This window comes from Talpa europaea (genome assembly GCF_964194135.1).
Source record: "Talpa europaea genome assembly, chromosome: 9".
Lineage (NCBI taxonomy): Eukaryota > Metazoa > Chordata > Mammalia > Eulipotyphla > Talpidae > Talpa > Talpa europaea.
The window spans coordinates 77,801,770-77,815,712 of NC_140076.1; positions in this window are offsets into that span (position 1 = coordinate 77,801,770).

Below are 13,943 nucleotides of genomic sequence, written 5' to 3' on the forward strand. Positions count from 1 at the left end.
GTCACTGCCTTCCACCACCTCCCCCACCGTCACTTTCCTGGCGTAGCTGACAAACTCACAGATGCACATCTCTCCTCTTCTCTCTTCTGTTGCATCACATGGCAAAACTGCTACAAGATGGCCAAGGCCAGGGTAAAGGAGGGGAAGCGAGGGGCCATCACTGTCTTCTCAGCCAAGAGTAGCCTGAAAGCTGTGCCACTGAGTTGGCCTTGGAGTTGGGCCCTGTCTAGCCCTTGGGCTAGTTTGACTTCAGTTTCTCTGTGCTTTTCAGGAGTTCACGGGGATCCTCCGGGTGGCAGTGGGTCCCCATGATGCAGGCTCTGTCCTTGTTGGGCCCTCCCCAGGCCAGCCAGGACACAGCTAACTTCAAGCATGCCAGAGCATCTATCCAGAAATAATGCCACCTGTTCTTTAGAAACAACAGTCTACCTTCTCCCATCTCATGACCAATGGCACAGACCAAAAGTAATTGTATTCACGGAATTCAGAGTTTTTGAATTTTTAAAAAAATTTATATAAGAACGGGGGCACAGGCCAGATGCGAAGAGGGTGAGAGGACCCACCAGAGACAGAGCGGGGAACAGAACAGGCAGACTGATGAAATACACTGCTGAGGGGAGCAGCGGGCGCGACAGGAGAGGTCTGCTTACCATGTGGGTTGCTCTGAGGCTGGCAGGGATCGAACCGGCGCTGCAGAGGCTGCGGACAGCTTCACAGCACTGTGCTCAACTGCCTGCGCCACCAGGGAGGCCCAAGTTTTGGAATTCTTGATCCAGGTAACAGAGATCCTCCTATTTACCAAAGCCTCCTTTTCAGTCAGTGAAACACCTTCATCCGAAAGGGATTAAAAACAAGGAAAGAAATGAGCATTGGTGAGCAGCTACCCCTGCCCAGCTCTGTGCCGAGCACTTTACACGTCTTTCTACTTGGGGACATCAGATCTTTCCAGTTAGAGCTTGTCTAGCCGGAAACAGGAGAGACTGGCTACTGGTTTGTCTCTGGCAATTTGTGATGGAAAATTTCCATCTTGGTATCAATAATACACAACTTGATTCTCTACCTCTCCAAGCCCCTGTTTCAGGTCTCAGGATCTCTTGTTATCTTGTCCTTTTCTAGACACACTAGAAATTTCGTCAGCCAGGATCCATGGGGCCACGAGCACTGGACAGCCTATGATCTCTTGGGGGAGTTGATAGCTTTCTTGGTCTTTATGTGATATGCCCCTTGGATCAGGGTTAAGGCTCATAGCATGGAAACAGCACTTAGATCTTGGGGCCCTGCAAGGACAGACTTTCACCTTTTCACTTTCCTTTCCCTTCTCTGACTCTTCTGGCTTGTTTGGAAGCTTCTATAATAGAAGTGGCAAGTAGTAGGAAGGCTCAGGAGGCTTGTCTGTTGGATTTTCAGAAGGAAAAGGGTATTGTGCTAAGATCAGAGGGTCAGTGCTCACCAGGCCTCCTGGGAGCCCTCACGAGGGGCCAAGGGACCATGGGATTGCTGGAGTCACAATTTGTCATAAAATCAGCTTTGGGAACACAATTTTGGGAACAGCCAGAGGAGGTGAGTTCTCCTAAATTGTAGGAAAAAACTCCCTGGTTAGAAGAATGGCTTATTTTGGGCATGTATTCATTCTGGGATGTGCAGCCTCATCCCAATTCCCATTCTGATGCATGACTTTCAAATGCCCAGTGGGAAAATAGCCAAGAGGAGGGAGCTGGGCCTTTTAGGCCTGGAGCTCCATTATTTAATCTTGGGCACGTCCTAGGCCTCTCTGGGCCCCAGTTTCTCTTATAAAACTGGGACAAGAACCACCTCACAGAGCATCATGGGGCTAATGAGAAGCAACTGCATGATCCTGGGGCTGGCTAGCTGCTCAAAAACTGGTGGTTGAATCAGATTTTGAACTTTAATCCAGGTCTAGTGTTGTGCCGATGACAGGAGCCCACATCCTCCCTTCTCCTGTTAAATGGCAGGCAGCCTGGAAATCCAGAATAACATTGTTCTCTTTTCTCTTAACCCTCTAAAGAATCTACTAAGCTCATGAGAAGATTCTCAAGATAGGAGCAGAAGCCAGGTCTAGAAAGACTAGTGTGGTTGCCCACTGTGATGTCTTGGGGGTCGGTCCTGTGCCCTCCAAACTGCTGCTGAAGGCACTTTCCAAAACTGAGCTTTCTCTGCTTCTTCGGCATCTCTTTTTATGAGAAAAACTTGCCAGAAGCTCTGGGGTGGGAGGGAAGTCTCATGCTGGGCTGTGACTACCCATGGTGGTTTCTTTGCTGAACAAATGTCAGGCAAGCAGAGGATTGGGATCCCCCCGCCTAGTACGGCAGACTGCGATGTTTGGGACTGACTTTGAGCATATCCATGGTTCAAGATGAGTAGTGATTTGTGGTTTTCTGGGACATGGGTTAGAGTTCCACTTGCTCAAAAGCCAGTGTTAGACAAAAACATTGGTTCAAAAGAACACCTGTACCCCTATGTTTATTGCAGCACTATTTACAATAGGTAAAACTTGGAAACAGCCCAAATGCCCCCAAATAGATGACTGGATTGAGAAGATGTGGTATAGATACAAAATGGAATACTAGTCAGCAATCGAAAAAGATAAACTCATGCCATTTGCAGCAACATAGATGGAGCTAGAAGGGATCATGCTCAGTGAAATAAGCCAGAAGGAAAAAGAAAAATATCGATGGTTTCACTTATAGGAGGAATATAGGGGAACCAAATAAGACATTAGGGAAAAAAATAATAACAGTACAAAACACAGCACAACAAACCAAAAATAAACAGACAATTATAAACCAGAGACATCCTGCAGGGGAGGAGGAGGGAGAGGGATCAGAAGGAGGGAGGAAGGAGCACAGGGGACTGTGGTGATGGTGCATGGGTGCATTGATGAGGGAAATTCTGTGGGGACTACACATGATTGGGGAGAGGGAAGCAAGCATTGTTTAAAAATGAACAATGATGTAAAGGCCATATATGACAAGCCCATAGCCAACATTATTCTCAAATGGTGAAAAGCTGAAAGCATTTCTATTAAGATCTGGAACAAGACAAGGCTCTCCACTCTCACCACTGCTTTTCAATATAATACTGGAAGTCCTAGCCAGAGCAATAAGACAAGAGAAAGACATACAAGGAATCCAAATAGGGAAGGAAGAAGTCAAATTCTCACTATGCGCAGATGATATGATAATATGCATAGAGAACCCCAAAAACTCCACAGAAAAACTAATTAAACTAATCAATCAATTTAGTAAGGCAGCAGAATACAAAATCAACACACAAAAATCAGTAGCCTTCCTATACACAAACAATAAATCTGAAGAAGAAATTAAGAAAACTGTCCCTTTCATTATTGAAACAAAAAAAAAAAATCAAATACTTGGGAATAAACCTAACAAAAGAGGTAAAGGATCTATACAAAGAAAACTATAAAACACTTAAAAGAAATAGAAGAAGACACAAAGAAATGGAAAGATATCCCCTGCTCATGGATTGGAAGAATTAATATTATCAAAATGGCCTTCCTACCAAAAGCAATTTACAGATTCAATAAAAATTTCAATGACATTCTTCAAAGAAGTAGAACAAATATTGATGAAATTCATATGGAGCCATCAAAAATCCTGAATAGCCAAAGCACTCCTGAAAAAAAAAAAAGAAGAAGGGAATGGAGGCATCATACTCCCAGATTTCAAACTATACTACAAAGCCATAACAATCAAAACTGCATGGTATTGGAACAAGAACAGACACATGGACCAATGGAATGAAACAGAAAATCCAGAAATAAACCCACAGATTAATGGTCAACTAATCTTTGACAAAGGAGCAAAGAATATGCAATGGAGCAAAGAAAGTTTGTTTAATAAATTGTGCTGGGAAAACTGGGTTGCTACATGCAAAAGAATGAAGCTTGACTACTACCTCACACCATGCACAAAAACCAACTCAAAATGGATTAAAGAACTAGACATAGGACCTGAAGCCATAAAATATATAGAAGGAAATATAGGTGAAACACTACATGACATACACCTCAGCAGCATCTTTATTTAATTAATTAATTAATTTATTTTTGTGAGACCTTCACCGGCAGCCAGGGAATGAACCAGTGCTGCAGAGGCTGCGGGCAGTCTCGCAATCCAGCGCTCAACCGCTGTGCCACCAGGGGAGGCCCACCGCAACATCTTTAAAGCATAAAAATCTACAAAGAGGGCCTCCCCGGTGGCGCAGCGGTTGAGCGCTGGGTTGCGAAACTGCGCGCGGCCTCTGCGGCGCCGGTTCGATCCCCGGCTGCTCCCCGGCCACCAGAGGAGGGTCCCACATGGCGTGCAGACCTCTCCTGCCGCCCGCTGCTCCCCTCAGCAGTGTACTTCGGACCTTCTGCCTGCTCTGCTCCCCGCTCTGGCTCTGGTGAATTCTCTCACCCTCCCGCGCTTCTGACTGTACCCAGTGCATGTAAAAACAAACAAACAAACAAACCAGCAAACAAATAAATAAAATAAAGCATGCCTCTATAAAAAAAAAAAAAAAAAATCTACAAAGAGATGAAGAGACTCAACAAAAACAAAATGAATAATACAGTCAAAAAATGGGCAGAAGAGCTAAAAAGGAACTTCTCCAAAGAGGAAATGCAAATGGCCAACAGGCATAATGTTAGGCATCACTTGTAATCAGGGAACTGCACATCAAAACTACAATGAGATACTATCTTACATCAGTGAGAATGGCACATATTAAAAACATTAGCTACAACAAATGTTGGCAAGGATGTGGAGAAAAAGGAACTCTCCTGCTCTGCTGGTGGGAGTGCAAACTGGTCCAACCACTATGGGAAGCTGTGTGGAGATTCCTCAACCTGCTAAAGATGGAGCTTCCATATGATCCAGCAATTCCACTCCTAGGTATTTACCCAAGGGACACAGAATCATTAATTCAAAAGGGCACCTGCATGCCTATGTTTATAGCAGCATTATTTACAATAGCTAAGCTATGGAAACAACCCAAATGCCCAAAAATAGATGACTGGATCAAGAAGATGTGGTACATATACACAATGGAATGTTACTCAGCAATCAAAAAAGATAAATTCATGCAATTCGTAGCAACGTGGACGGAGCTAGAAGGGATCATGCTCAGTGAAATAAGCCAGAAAGAAAAAGAAAAATACCAGATGGTCTCACTCATAGAAGGAATTTAGAAAACCTAAATAAGGTACCAAGAAAAAGACTAATTATAATAAAGTAAAAATCAAAATCAACAAGCAACTATAACACAACAAGCAACACTACGGGGGGGTGGGGAGGAGGGATTAGGGTCAAAACAAGGGGGGTGGGAATTGTATGGGGACTATAACCAAGATGAAAATGCATACATTGTGCAAAAATGAAAAATAATGTAAAAACTGTATAAAATAAAAAAATAAAAAAATTAAAAAGAATTTGAAGAATTTAAAGAAAAAATAAACAATGATGTAAAAATATATTAATAAAAATAAAAAAAATAAAAAAAAATAAAAATAAAAAAACAACAAAAGTCGGTGTTAGAGTCACTGTGAGTGAGCTGACTGCCCTGCACCCACTTCCTGGGGTGACTCTGTGGCCCTCTTTTCCACGTAAGTTCTGGAGTTTGCATTATAGGGTCTGGATAAGGATCAGTCCTGCTTCACTTTATTTAATGGCAGCAATTTAAAAACAAGAGAGAGAAAGAGTGGTGATGCCTCTCTCCATCTCTCTCTCAGTCTCTTCACTCTCTCTGTGTGTGCGCGCGCGTGTCTATGGTTATCTCTAGCTACGCATGGCAAGGGTCTCTCGGAATGGAGATGGACCTGGTGGTCCGTTCACTCACTTCTCCAGGACTGCTGCCTGTGGGCGGGGTATTGTGCTGGTGTCAGGGCAGAACAAAGCTTATGGTGAGGCAGCACAGCCACACAGCCCCCTGGCCAGCACGCCTGCGTGAGGCCCAGCACGCTCCCCCACAGGCCCTCTTAAGGGTTTGTGGCAGCCTCTGGGGATTCGGGAGGTGAAGCTGACTGTGCCCGGCCCAGAGCATGTGGCCACTGGTTGAAAACGGAGAAAGGACACTTCACAGTGAACTGTCCCACCCAGGGGACCTGAGTCTGGGGCTGGGTGGGTCATGTGGTCTAGTGACCTCATCTGATGTGTAGCTGGGCAGCTGTGGGACGCGGACAAAGGGGAGGTGGTGTGGTGTCATGGTGGGAAAACCACCAGTGGGGCCCGGATGGCGGTGATGGTGTTGCAGTCTCTGGGTAGGGACGCTCACAGAGGCTGCAGGCTTAGAGGTGGCAGAAGATTCACGGGGAGCAAACTCTGTTCTCATGGTGGGAAGTGGGTGGTGGCAATGACCTGGTCTCCTGGTGAGGGCAACTGAGGGCAGCTGTGTGGCAGTGGCAGTTGGGGTGCCTCTGCGTACCAGCGGCAGAGTGGGCAGGAGTCCAGCTCAGAAAGGCTCCTGGACTCTTGGTTGCTCCTAGGCAAGCACCAAAGGGCTGACACGGTCTCTTCTGCAGACTCTGCCTGAGCTCACTGCTGGCGCGCCTCGGCCCTCCCCGCCTCAGCATCCCGCCTGAAAGGCACTGGCCACAGTGATTAAGTGTCCAATTTGACGAGGCGCCTGTTAACAGACTATTGCTTTTCTAATTCTGGCTAAATCGACATTAGTTTTGTCGATCTACCTACATAGGTCGAGCTTGTTGCTTCCAATTTTGGGTGATTTCCATCTTGTCACTCTCCTTTCCCTTCGCCCATCTAATCCTCTGGGTCCCCCGCTGCCCAGCACCTCCTGTGAGGCGCTCCTGCTGCCTTCCCGGCTTGGCAATTAGACTGGGACTCCAGCAGGGAGGGCAGCTAGGGCTTGTTCCCGAGGAGGGAGAGCCTGAGAGCAGTGTCCATAGCAACCCTCAGCTCTCACCTTTGCGGGGAGAAGGCGGCACAGGAAGGGAGGAAGGCGAGTGAGCTGCCTGCCTGTTTGCATTATTCATATCAAAGTGCCGGGCCCTGAAGGCCTTGGCTTCTGACTCTGCCCCTTGAGTATGGCGTGGAGAAAGGAGGTTTTTTTCTCATTTAACAGCAGCAACTTGGAGTACAGACACAGCTGGGAGTGGAGAGATAGCAGGAGAGAGAGGACGGAGTGAGCTATGCTGTTGGCCGTCCACCAGCCGGGTCTTCCCTTGTGGAGGACACAACAAGGGGACTCTGATTTGGGTCCCAGCTTTGTCATTAAGTATGAGCAAGGCTAGGTAGGTCACCTTCCAGCTCTGGAGGGCTTCTTCTTGTGTTATTAAGGAAAGACCTTGAGCTATCTCTGTGGCCCCTTCTAGAGCTCTCTCCCGAAGGCTTTATACGGCCTCACTTAGGACAGAAAGCGGGCTCATTACTTCCCAGTGGTGGAAGAGCGCTAGGAGTTTGTCAAATAGTAGTTACCTTTGCAGCATTTCACAAAGGTGAATACTGGCACTGAGTCCAGTCCTTGGGCCTCCCCGGTAGCCAGCAAGTTAAGGTCAGGGCACAGGTTCTGTTTGGGATGTCCATCTGCACCTCCCAAGGTGCCTGGCGTGCAAAGCTATGTGCATGTGCCACCAGTAGAGGTCACCACACTCCTCACAAACCCGCCACAGGTTGCTGAGCCCCAGGTGGGTGAACCCTGGGGAGCATCAGCCAGCTGGGGCCTCAACCTCAGAGCCCCAGCTGGTGGAGCTGCCAGGATATCTGTTTGAGTGGCCATCATCACTGGTCATTTGGAATTGGGGAAAGGGCTGGTTTGATTACTGGCTCAGAGGGCTCGGGCCTAGTCATCAGCCTGGCCCTGGGGGTATGCCTGTCATTGGCCACCCTAAGTAGGAGGTGAGCTACGCAGGACCATGTGGTACCTCCCTGTGTGCCACAGGCCTGTGGCTACCCTGGTTCTGGGGCTCCCTTGGGAAGTTCAGGTGCCTATTCTGGGTTTGAAAAACTGTTAGAGGTAATTTTTTTTTGTCTGCGTCTTTTAGAGTGGGGGCCAGGAAGTTGATTTATTCAGTAAATCATAATTGGGGGCCTGCTCAGTGCCACATACTGTTTTAGGCACTGGGATTCAGTGGTGAGCAAAATAGATAAAAGCCTCACCCTTGTGAAGCTGAATCTCTTGGGGGAGGGTGAGTGAAGGGGGGGTCATCATACTGAAGTGCAGGGCTGGGAGTGGATGCATCCACGGACCCAGGACACGCAGGTGATTTTCCATGACTCAGCCCTGAGCACACAGGTCTTGGGACCTACCCAGACTCCAGGGAGGAAGCTGATGTTCAGCCTTGGCCAAGCAGGAATCTACCTGGGCCCTCCTTAGCCACCAGGGTCACCCATTTCTTGCCCTTGCCAGTCTACATGGGTCGCACTTTACAGTTTACAAAACGTGCACGTCCAGCAGCTCCACTTTCTGGCAGGGCCTCATGGTAATGGAGTGTGGGCACCCATTCCCCACATCTGACTCATCTGGCCAGGACAGCAAGTTATCTCACCCAAGCCATGGAGAAGGGGCCAGGAGAAGCATTAAAAAATGTATGTCAATTTTCACAAGGCAGCTGTGGAGGGAGGCACGAATAGGCCCAGTTTCACAGGCCTGTTCACACTTGCTTGTGTGCTCACCGGTGGGAGAATGGCAGCGCTAACCCAGATGGGTAGGATGCTCCGGGCAGCCAGCCTGGCTACTCCACTCTGATTATCACATGCCCAGGACCAGCCCAGCTGGTGGGAGTTTCAGGAACAGGATCATAGTTCTGCTTCCAGATAGGTCTCCGGGGGCTTGTGAAACCTTCTCCCACACCTTTTGTCAGGGGGTTTTATGGAGAACCTGGAGCTGGAGCAGGAGCAGGGCAGGGGGCGGTTCTTGACCTGGTAGGCAGTGAGTGGGGAGGAGACCTGCAAGTGGACAGAACTGCTGGGGTTGTGGCTTGGCCTTTTGCTTCCTCTGAGAAGAGCAAGCTGGGCACTGTCTCTGGAACTGAACTCAGAATCCCCATCTGTAGAATGGGGATATGGATCTCACCCATCCCCCAGCTTGTTGGAGTCACATGTGCACAGAGCAGACCTTCGGTGAGTGCACTGGGTGTGGGTGTCCAGCTGGGAGTCCACTTTATAACAGAGGTCCAGATAAGGCACAAGAGTTTCAGTTTTTCTCAGCAAAGCAGGTTACCGGAGGAGTCGGTGTGAGGTTGGGTGTTGGTGGGTAGCCTGGAGACGGGTGGGATGTGTGTATTCCTGCCTCACTCTGTTGAGTCTTGGGGAAGGGCAAGTGGGTTTCAGTTGTGAGATTCCCTCACCCTGGTGTCTGGACATTCAAGGAGTCAGGCAAAGGAAGCGCAGACACTTAGTGACTACCACTCCACGTGGTGGGGGCGCAGGTAAGGGGCACAGGTAAGGGGCAGTATGTCCAGAGTCAAAGTGCCCCCAACTCATGCCGAAACTCACTCACTTACTGACTCAATGTACAATTTGCGTGTGGGGTGAGATGCAACATTGTGTGTGTGTGTGTGTGTGTTTTGTCACCAAGGAGCTTATGGTGTAAATTAAAAGCAAGGGAGAAAAGACATGAACACAGACAACTCCAATACAAGGTGAAAAGTGTCCCCAGAGAGATACAAATAAAGTGCTAAGGGAATTCAGAAGAAGGAGATGTCAAGTTGGGGGTAGAAACAGAGAAGAGGAGGTGTAGGAAGACGCTGGGTGGAGGCAGAAATTGTGCACTTAAATTTTAGCAGGAATGGACATGGAGTGAGGGGTGGAACAGCATCACAGGCAGCATGAATGAGAAAGAAGTCGAGTCTGGTAGACTGCTCCAGGTTTAAATCCAAGGCTAACTGGTGACCTTGAGCAAGTCACTTAAAATTTTTCTAAACTTTAGTTTACGGTGGTGAGTGTATACAGGGTGGAACGATAGAACCTTTCCAGCCTACCGTCCAAGGCTGTCAGGAGCTGTAAATGTAGTTTTAATGTGAAGGCAGTTAGAAAATGATAAAGTGCTCTGCAAACCCTGGGATTGTTTTTATTATTAGAGCAATAATTGATCCAGTAACAACAACAGTAATAAGAACGCAATGCTGACTGAATCTGGATAGGCTAATGAAATGTTCAGCTCTCTATCCCTGGAAGGCTGAGGATATCCTTTAAATATCACTGCATTTTCCAAAAAACCTGCTACGACCAATCAGTGTATCTAAACTCCATCCATTCACTCATCAGCCCATCTGCCCATCCATCCATCCACCCAATAAACCCTTAATGAGTGTATTTATGACCAGGCATCCTGTTCAGTGTTGGGCATACAGAAAAAAAAATTAGACCCTTTCTCTGTGCTCAAGGATTTCACTGTCTAGTGGGAAAAACAACCATATAAACCACAAATCGTTACTTATCTTTTTTTTTTTTAAATTCTCTATAGTTTTCTATCCCAAACATTTTTTTTTTTTAAAGATTTATTTATTTATACAAGCGCTGGGTACAGTCAGAAGTGCGGGAGGGCGAGAGAATTCACCAGAGCCAGAGCGGGGAGCAGAGCAGGCAGAAGGACCGAAGTACACTGCTGAGGGGAGCAGCGGGCGGCAGGAGAGTGGGACCCTCCTCCGGTGGCCGGGGAGCAGCTGAGGATCGAACTGGCGCTGCAGAGGCTGCGGGCAGTCTCGCAACCCAGCGCTCAACCGCTGCACCACCGCGGAGGCCCTGTTACTTATCTTAAAGCTATTTTCAGTAGGTTCTACCGAGGGTAACAAGTTCCACAGACCATGGATTATGGAATTTTAAAGCTGAGTGATCTTAGAAATCATCCTTCTATCGCACTCATTTTACTGATGGGGAATTTGTGGTTATTATCTGTTGTGGCATTTATCATGACTTCCTCTTACTTGCCGCCAAGTGATTTTTTGCAGGTTTTCAGTTTGATTCAATTAATCTTTATTAAGCATCTACTGCATGCCAGGCTCTGTGCAAAAGCTATAGAAACAGTGATGGAGAAGGCACCGTTCCTGCCCTCAAGGAAGTCACAGTTAGGGGAAAAGGGTACACACATAGATAATAGTTATACTGCTTGAGGAAGACAGGATAGAGGCGAGCACAGGGGAGAGAAAATACAGAAGAAAGTCCCCTGAAAATGGACTTGGGAGCCCAGGGAATTCTTTCCAGAAAGAAGGCCTGGGAGGCATGTCTTGAAGGGCAAAACAAAATATGTTAGATAATGATATAGGAGAAAAGCAAACCAGGCAGAAGGAACAGCATGAGCAAAGGCAGAGAGATGTGAAATAGCATGACTTATGGGAGGAACTATGAGCAACTGGTGTTACTTGCGCTTGCAGCAGGAGGCAGTGAGGAATGAGGTTGGAAGGGAGGACAGAGGCTGACTGAGAGCAGGCTACCTTTTCCTCCTGGGGTTTGCTGAAAACATCCTTCTTCATTTTCCCTGTACTTGTTGAACTAAGAAACTCTACCACACTCCTCTTCCTCGCATCTTTCCACACCAAAGAGGCCAAATTTGTCAACTTTCATTTGGGGGCAGTAGGAAGAGTTACTGCCCATCCTTCATGTGGGGCTCAAGTGCCCCCACCTCTGTTCAGTCTCTCTGAGTCCTACTGGCCTATTTCTTAAGGCCCCGTGCGAGTGTGGCCTGGCTCGCCAGTGAGACCATAAGCTCCTAAGTGCTGGACTATGAATCACAGGCAAAGTTGAATAAACACGAGACTGAATCATATTGATTTCTGTTTCCAGGACACATAAAAAGTGCTGGGGCTTTGAGTTGGACCCACATAGACTTTACTCCAGCCATCCCTACTTACTAGTGACTATGGCTATGTTTTGAAATCTGCCTAATTTTCTCATCTATAGTTTCTCATCTATAAAATGGATGATGACTCCAGCTAATGGGTTGCTATAGACACAGGTGGAGATGGGGACCAGGGGAAATGTGGGGGCTCCCCAGCAGTGAGTATTTGGACCTGCAGTCATGGTAGGAAGAGGCCCAAGAGCAGAATGGGAACCTGACATGTTCGGGCCCCATGGATGAACATTTCACGGTGACAAAGTGTATGACCTGCTCTGTGTTATCTGCCTCCTTGGAATTAAGGAGGTTGGATCCCTGAGAGATTAATCAATTGGCCCAAAGTCACATACCAAGCAAGTGGCAAGGATTGTGTGGTGAGAGGGAAGGAGGGGGGTGCCTAGAGAGTGCTTTAGAGGAGAGTGGGGTACACATTTTGTACAGAAGATATGGGGTAGGAGGCAAAAGTTTAATGGCAGTAAATGTTTAACAACTGGCTTGCCAGGAAAAGTCAGCCCAAGAGTCATTTGCAGTGTTTGCTGATTCCTGTGGTGTAAATGCTCCCACTGTAACTGATTCCAAGCTATCAATGTGCCCTCGCTGAATGTGGAGTTAGATGAGATGTGCACAGTTGGCTTTTATCAGCCAGCTCCAGCATGCCACAGAGGGCTTCAGGGCGGCTGTGCGGGGTGGGTGGGGAGCTCCCCTTTAGCTTGCATGGGATCTTCCTCCAAACCCTGTAAGATAGGGGAATTATACTCTTGTTTTATAGAGTGGGAAAGCTGGGGATCAGAAGGTGGCTCCCCCACCTCAGCTACTGAGGCTCCCTGCAGGCAGGGAGGGCCTCCAGTCCCGGTGGTGCAACCCTAGAGCCCTAGCTCCAACCCGACATGCCCTCCTCCCATTCATATGTTGTTGCTGGCATCAGCTGTCAAGCTCAGCTCAGTTTCAGATGGATCTCCAAGAGATCGTTGGTTCAGGCACAGTTCAGGCTCTCCTCCCTCACCACCCGGGCTGTTTCTCAGCTCCATCCCTGGAGATGAGATAGACTCAAGGACAGACTCAAGGCTGTACTTCCAGTAAAACAGGAGGCAGGAGCAGGCACAGAAAGCTCCACAGAGGCAGCAGCAAGTGAAGTGGACAAAGAAATGCCTAGACCTGGAGCCTGAGCCTGACCCTGAAATTTGATGCTGTGTCTGGCCCTGAAACCAATACAAACACCACATCTCTGCTACTATGGACATAGTAATGATAAATTGTTAGGAAAGCATAAGGTCTAAATATATGATCTACAGCCTTTAGCCAAATAGGTGGCCTGCCTGGAGATGGAGGGAGTGAAACCAAGAAGGCAGAAGGGAAAGGAAGGGAAGGCAGGGCAAGCTGGAGGAGGTGAGTTTGGGGGTAAGCAATGGAGAGTCTACCCAGCCATGGGAGATAAATGAATTCCCTGATTTGTGTCAGAGTCCTAGCATTATGATGTGCAGTGGTGGATTTGGAGGGGGAAATGACCATGCCATTGATAATAATAACAATAATCAAGATTATTGTGTAGTAATAATTAGAATTATTCAGGCTTCTGAGATTATGGGTTTATATTACAAGTAATATTTAGCTCTTAATCATCAGTGCTGATAGTGGAGTAAAGAGGTGAGGACTGGTACACAGGGTACTCCGCGTTCGTTTAATGGGAATCTGCTCCTCCCTGATCTGGCCACCTGCCCCTCTCCATTCAGGACTTTTGCTTTAGAAACTCTGTGTAGTATGAGTGTGTGCATATGTGCATGTGTGGGCCAGTGTGTGTACACATGCACCTGTGTGTGTGTGTGTGTGTGTGTGTGTGTAGGAAAGGGGTTGGACAGAGGCAACAGAGCATGGGGAAGCAGGAGTAAGACAGGACGATGTCTCCCTCTTAAAATCCTAGGAGTGCCTGGGGAATCCCTTAATGTCTCTTCCTCACTGATCCCTAAGGCTGCTGCAGTTAGAAATGGAAATTAATTCAACTCTAGTTCCATCTCTTTGGAACTCCCTTTGCACACAGTGGGAGCTTAATAAATACTTGATGATCATGGTTTTGAACCTGGGAAGCCAGCAGCTGTCCCTAGCTCTGATTCTGAGTCCCATGGGACAGATCAGTT